The following is a 7,768-nucleotide window of genomic DNA, read 5'->3' on the forward strand; positions in this document are numbered from 1 at the left end:
TGTGGATGGATTTACAGGATTATTCCAGAATCTGAGAGTATTGAATCTTGTGTGTCCTTGTGTTGCATCCCCTCCCCCCAAAAAAAGGGTGAAGGACAAGAATTAGGCTAAGGAAGGATCCTGAAAATATTAACACAAAATTGAAGCTGCATTTCATAGTTTGTCCCTCTTCGGGTAATGGTGTAATGATCATTGCTCAAGTATAAGTTTTTAATGCCACTTTTTGTTTTGGAACCTAGAAAACCAATTAAACTAAAACTAGCTTTAAGAACTAGTCAAGTTTTTTTTGTTTGTTTGTTTTTGTCCCTTTTTGGTGTTCAAGATGTTGAAGCGAGGACGTGGTGGGTCCTCTGGTGCGAAATTCCGGATTTCCTTGGGTCTTCCGGTTGGAGCTGTGATCAACTGTGCTGACAACACAGGAGCCAAAAATCTGTATATCATCTCTGTGAAGGGGATCAAGGGACGACTGAATGGACTTCCTGCTGCTGGTGTGGGTGACACGGTGATGGCCACCGTCAAGAAAGGCAAAGCAGAGCTCAGAAAGAAGGTACATCCAGCCGTGGTAATTCGACAATGAAAGTCATACCGGAGAAAAGATGGTGTGTTTCTTTATTTTGAAGATAACGCGGGGGTCATAGTAAACAATGAAGGCGAGATGAAAGGTTCTGCCCTCACAGGACCAGCTGCAAAGGAATGTGCCGACCTGTGGCCCAGGATTGCATCCGATGCTGGCACTGATGCTTCCGTGTATTTGGAAAAGAAAAAAATAATAATAAAAATCATTTGCTCCAAAAAAGAAAGAACTAATAAATAAAATATGACTAAATTTCTTCTATAAAAATAAATATTTCTAATGCTCGCCATTCAGAGGGATATAAAAAATGCAACCTTACACTGCGCTGGTAAAACTCAAAGTTCAAGGGCCATTTTACAATATGTTAAAAACAAAACAACAAAGCTTGTGAACTAGAAATTTTGCTTCTAGGAATTGCTTTAAGGAAATCATAATGTACGTGTGCAAAATACATAACAGTATGTTAAGTACTATTAAAAATGAAATGTCCAGTGATAAAATATTGGTTAAAAGTTATGATATATACATAGAATAGAATCCTATGTCTTTATTAGACTATAAATTGAAGGAGTAAATTATTAATTTGAAATTATATTGACCTGAAAATTATCAAACAGTATTTTTTTTTTTTTTTTTTTTGTGGTATGTGGGCCTCTCACTGTTGTAGCCTCTCCCGTTGTGGAGCACAGGCTCCGGACGTGCAGGTTCAGTGGCCATGGCTCACGGGCCCAGCCGCTCCGCGGCATGTGGGATCTTCCCGGACCGGGGCATGAACCCGTGTCCCCTGCATCGGCAGACGGACTCTCAACCACTGCGCCACCAGGGAAGCCCTCAAACAGTATTTTTAAGGGAAAAAGCAATTTGACAAAATCTGTATTATGAACTCATTGTCAGAATAAATCAATGGACATTATTATCATTAAATTAAAATATTAACAGATTATCTCTGCATGGTGGGCTTTTGGGAGTTTTTCATGTCTTTCTGCTTATCCATGGTTCCTGTATTTTGTAAAATGAGCAAGCATTTTATCATAAGGAAAAAACAGCATGCTGCCTTGCTTTGCTTGATAGAGCAAGGAAGAGACCCAATATGGACCCTTAACATGTTTAATTCTATTGTTTTGTTCCATTCCTGCCAATAAGTGCAACCAAGAGAAGAAACACACGAACAAACAAGCACTGACTTCTTAACCATTTCCAGTTTCCCCTAGTTGTCCTCATGGGATTTTTTTTTTTTTATATATATGGGCACTAATATTGGTGTCTTTTGCAGCTTTCACTGCTAGAGTATCCATGACCCTGATTTGGGACAGCACAACGTCTGGAAGATCTTGGAGCACTTTTTGAAGATCTTCCAGTCAGTCAACGCTGATAGACCTTTCAGCAAAAGTTTCCATAAATCCTCAGTTCTTCTTCATGGACAAATAAAATCACAGCTAAATACAAGCATTGGGAGCCAATGAGATTTTCCTCTGGTAACAGGGTCTTGACTTTTTTGGCCTAGTGCAGTGGAAAGTCCTAAGTTTAGTAACTAAGGAAGCCACTGTGGTCATGGGGGTGGGGGCAGGTGCTTAGAAGTCCAGCAGACATTCATGATGTGTGTCCCAGGGAAGTGATAAAGAACCTCCTTCTCTCAGAGGAGCTCCTGCTTCCATGGCAACAGCAAAGCATCCAGAACTTAACCAAGAGGGGGATGCTCAGCTATTAACAACCTGTATTATTCCAAGTGCCTATTCTTCAAAACTGAGGCTCACAGTTGTTGTCATTTTTGTTGTTATTATTACTATTGTTATTATTTTAAATCTAAAATGTGGTGGGCTTTCGAGCAGCCAATCAAGTACATCACTGTGAGATTTTTCTCAGGTGTTCAGCGTTACACATCAGAGAGTTGATGGTGTTGAACTGTTGAACGACACTGGATGCCCTACAGGTCCAATCCTGCTATGTGACTTTGCAACAAATAATATTTATGTAGAGCAGAATGACAGCATTCCAGCTATTTTTTCCAATCTACAGACAAAATATCAAAGCACTGATTACAGCACAGTACAAAATGCAAACGTTATAAACTCTGACGTGGTAGAAATATTTTCACAGAAAAGTTTGGACTTGGAAAGGACAAGAAGAAAATATTAGAAGGACATTAACTTATTCTTCTTACTTAGTGGGGAAATTGATGTACTCTCTTAAGTAGATCAAAGAAGAAATGAAGAATTACATAGTGATAAATATAACCAATAAAACACTAAAAAAGAATAAGGCAATGAAAAAACACAGAAAGGTAGGAGCGAGTTAGGCAGAAGTAGCACAATTTCTTCATCTTTCATTGAGAAGGATCTTTAAATGTTATATAAAATTAGTTATAAAGAAATAGAGGTACACACATGCTATATAGAGTTATATTATCAGAAGAACAACAAAACAGAACAAAAATTAAAGATGAGACTGGAGTTAAGAAGGACTGGTAACTTCTGTTTCTATTTAATACTCAATACCAGCCATAAAAAGAAACAAAATTGAGTTATTTGCAGTGAGATGGATGGATCTAGAGACTGTCATACAGAGTGAAGTAACTCAGAAAGAGAAAAACAAATACCGTATGCTGACATACATATGGAATCTAAAAAAAAAACGTTCTGAAGAACCTAGGGGCAGGACAGGAATAAAGACACAGACGTAGAGAATGGACTTGAGGACACGGGGAGGGGGCAGGGTAAGCTGGGACGAAGTGAGAGAGTGGCACGGACATATATACACTACCAAACGTAAAACAGATAGCTAGTGGGAAGCAGCCGCACAGCACAGGGAGATCAGCTTGGTGCTCTGTTAACACCTAGAGGGGTGGGATAGGGTGGGAGGGAGGGAGGGAGACGCAAGAGGGAGGAGATATGGGGATATATGTATATGTATAACTGATTCACTTTGTTATACAGCAGAAACTAACGCACCATTGTAAAGCAATTATGCTCCAATACAGATATTAAAAAAAAATACTGCAATACCTACGTGAATGTGTGAATCATACTATTATATTGTTTTTATAATTCAGATGCAATTTTATGAAGTTATATATACACATATATTTAATTTTAATATATTTTAATTTAAAATTATTTAATATAATTTTAATATAATCTATTTAATATATATATTTAATTTTATAGCTATAAAGAATGGTCTAGAACCAGCATGGAAACAAAAAGGGCAGGGGCCGATGTCCCACACTTAAGCTGTGTGAGGTTCAGAAGTGAAAACGGTGCATCTTTAAAGGGATTCAGCAGGAGTTCCCTGTGTCTCAGAGAACAGCCAGGCTCCATTCGAGGCAAGGAGAAAGGAACGTTCAGGAAAAAGGTGGAGTATTTGAGATGAGGTTGACTCCCACGGTCGGTGTGGAATTGGGAGACGCAGACGGAGGCGGTGTAGAGACGATAACCTGCAGGATGATGGGCAGCGCGGAGGTCGGCAGTTCCGTGGGAGACCCAGGTCTCCGATGGAATGAGAATAATCAATATGTCAGTGATGATGTCTGACTTTACCCGATTTTTTTTTTTTAATTTCTGTGTGTATATGTGTCAATATTGTCCTGAGGTGAGGCGTGAGGTTCCACTCTGATATTCTGTTGCAGCAAATCCTCCCCTTTCTCCCTGGACCATGTCCTTCCATCTGCCCTCCAGCCCCGAAGCGCAGCCCCCCAGCTGCGCCACACAAGTCCCTGTGTCCCCACGGTGGAGATGGAGGGTGGAAGCCGTGGAAATAGTTCTCCTGACCTTTAGTTCATGCAGTTTTGCCCTCAGCTGCCTCAGAGGAGAGCTGTGAACTTGAGGAAAGGTAAGGACCTAAAGGCAAATGTTAATTTTAACAAGGGAGGGAAGTCACTTTTGTGCCAGTGGTTAAATAGGAAAGGTCTCCTGAGTAGCCTTGCACGTGATCGGCAGTCTCGTTCTCTTCTCTCCATCCTCCCCTCTCTCCTTGCCCCCCTTTCCCTCCCAAATATAAATGTTTGTATGTATATATGTTGTATATGTATAAACCATCTAGGTGTATGTGTGTATATCTATCTATGTACTCATTTATGTAGATATAAGAACTTCATTTAATGATTACGTCCAGTACCTCACCTCGAGGCAAACGTGTTTGCTTTCACGCTAGCCGGGTCCCGTGGTTTGAACTGCTGGTTTATGAGTCCTGCCTTGATCACTGGCAGCACTGTTGGCATAACTCCCGACTCAGTCCTCTCCACATCTCCTTGACGCCCTCTTTTTGCTCATTCCTTCCTTGAAACCTCTTTTGACCTAAAATGGTGGCTTTACCACTCAAGGCCCTCAGACGTGGGTCATACTTTTGCGCGACTTCCGCTCATCAGTTCTTTTTTCTAGGAAAACTATACCCCAAAAGCCCACCCACGTGGACCAGCATTGTTACTTATGGGACTCCACCAGACAGCCGAGCACGTATTCCTGTCCTCTGGGGCCCAGAATGTCTCTTTTTTTAAAAAAAAAATTATTATTAATTAATTAATTTATGGCTGTGTTGGGTCTTCGTTTCTGTGTGAGGGCTTTCTCCAGTTGCAGCAAATAGGGCCCACTCTTCATTGCGGTGCGTGGACCTCTCACTATCGCGGCCTCTCTCGTTGCGGAGCACAGGCTCCAGACGCGCAGGCTCAGTAGTTGTGGCTCACAGGCCTAGTTGCTCCGCGGCATGTGGGATCTTCCCAGACCAGGGCTCGAACCCATGTCCCCTGCATCGGCAGGCAGATTCTCAGTCACTGCGCCACCAGGGAAGCCCCAGAATGTCTCTCTTTAGTAGACTGGCTCTGAGCAAATGCTGTGAATGGGCTGGCGAGAGGAAAACCCATCCTCAGGAAGCGGCCTCGCTGGGGGATTCGGCGGTGTGGAAGAGCATCGTGTGTGGACAAGTGGTCCACAGGGTGTGAAGGCTGGGCTGGCAGGGATGGGGATCCAGGTAGCTACATGCAGGCCTGTCCTAATCAGCCTCTCATCAGGGATTGTTAACTGAACAGAACTCCATTGCAGGGCGGTAATTGCAGAGGCGAAATCCAACGTGTGGGGAAAGTAAGGGTTAGTTATTTCACTGAAAAGTTTCAAGCTCTTTGGTGTCCCCAATAGCCACGTCTGCCCATTCCCACAAAAACCTGGTTTTGGACTTGCCCTCTGGTGGAATTTTCCAGTATCGCCCTGACTTCAGGAATATCTCGTCAACTATTTTTCAAAAGTACCCAAGCAAATGAATAATCTAGTTTATTTTTAGTTCATATATGTATGTGTGTGTATATAAATATGTGTTTGTACGTAATTACATAGGTATATGTGTGCATGATGTATGTAGATACATATAAATGTACCTAAAAGTACTTTTTAAAAGATTTAGCTGGCTACAAAACACAGGTGGGACTTTTCACAAAGGGACTGAATTGAGATCTATGTAAATCAATGTTTAAAATAAATAATAAGTGCTGAGTCATCAACAAAAGGGTTTTGCAGAGTAGAAGGACTGGGCCCAGAATATTCCAGGAGCAGCACATCACCACACAGACACAGGAGTCCCTGCTAAGTCACCCTGATGCTGTAAGAGATTCTCTTTCCCACAACTCCGTGGATATCTGGGCACTTTTCTCCCTAATGGTTACAGTTGCAAGTCACATTCTCCAGAGTGTACTGCTTGGGTCCTTTTTATTTTGTGATCAACTGAACCATGCTATAAAACTGTACTACGTGAGCGTAAAGTTTGTGAGCCCCGGTAACGTATTTTTCACTTTGAGTCCGCAGGATACCATGGCTATGCTGGAATACTACATGGGCATCTGAAAAGAAGGGCCAAAATGGAAGCTAAGGTCTTCAATTAAATTACCTCTGCATCTCTTTCTGGGATACCTCGCTGCACTAAGGAATCAACAGTCAAATGAACTCAATCTCTCAGAACACGTGCAGGAAAATTCAATACACCAACTCTCAGGGAGACGGTTTCTACCATTTAAATAATGCAGCAGAAGGAGCTGGAGAAAGAAGTTATAAAACATGGGCAGAATACATGCCTCTATTCCTTTATTGGATGGAGACTTTCTCTTTGCTCATTAATTATTCCTTTATGCGTGACTATTTTTTCACACCCTAGCAAAAATTAAAGCAGAAGGCTTCAAGACTCGAAAATTAAATGGTCATTGTGTGTATGTTCCTAATTATCAAGCCACTTCTCTGAGCCTCACTTTGATCTCCATTGAAATTGGAAGATTCGTCTAGATGACCTCTAAGATCACTTTCAATCTACAGATTCTGTTAATTGATGACATTACTGTCAGCACCCTATACATACCACCTCTTTCTCTTCTCTCTCTAGATATATATCCTACCCTATTTCACATGCGTGCGCGCGCACACACACACGTACTACACACACAATTTAAAGCCCTAGAAACCAATTTCTCAGAATATCATCCCCTTTCATCTTCTAGAACTGTAGAGTTTGGGGATAATATTCTTTTTTATCAATATTGATATTGGCAAAATCCATTGGCTGATGGGAATTTTCAGCCAGAGGAAATGTACAGCTATTTCTCTGGAAAAGAGAATGGCATTATCTGATTTTGTCTTCTTGAAAATCTTCCAACTCAGTCCCGAGCCTATTACCAAGAGGAAAGGTGATTTAGGAAGACTGGGGGTGGGAGTGAGATTTTATATTTCTTATGATTTCACTTCATGCTGTCTGGATGGCCATCATCTTTCACTTTACTCTTAAAGTCCTCAGACTTCATGTGCTTATCATTTAAGGGAGATATTTAGGTACAAGATAATTTTCATATTAAAAGACAAAAATATCTTTTTATTGGTTCTTCCACACAGCTGGCTGACTCTTTGCTACTTGGGGAAAGGTGATGGCATATTTCCTCCCTAAACCATAAGAAAAAGAAGGATTTTCTAAGAGAAGCACCGCATATATTTGGGATAGTCAGAAATTCTTTAGCCCCTAATACCCTCATCTCTCGAATGAAGGGTTTGCATTAAGATCTCTTTATGTGCTAACATTCTAAGAAAACCAAGCATTTTATTCAGTCCATCAGCAGACTTCAGCCTAAAGTCAAAATCCCAGAGTCCCAAGAGTGAGGAGCCACCAGGTGTACAAATGACAAGGAGGCATTAGATGCCTGAGTCTGCAGAAAACGCAGGGGTCTTCAGCATT

The 7,768-nt window shown here is 41.3% G+C and overlaps 1 pseudogene; it reads left to right on the forward strand.

Moving 5' to 3' along the window:
* Positions 1-322: 322 nt before the first annotated feature.
* Positions 323-3,943, forward strand: LOC136141737 (large ribosomal subunit protein uL14-like; annotated as a pseudogene).
* The last annotated feature ends 3,825 nt before the right edge of the window (positions 3,944-7,768 follow it).

The sequence above is a fragment of the Phocoena phocoena genome, chromosome 21 (genome assembly GCF_963924675.1).
Source record: "Phocoena phocoena chromosome 21, mPhoPho1.1, whole genome shotgun sequence".
Classification (NCBI taxonomy): Eukaryota; Metazoa; Chordata; class Mammalia; order Artiodactyla; family Phocoenidae; genus Phocoena; species Phocoena phocoena.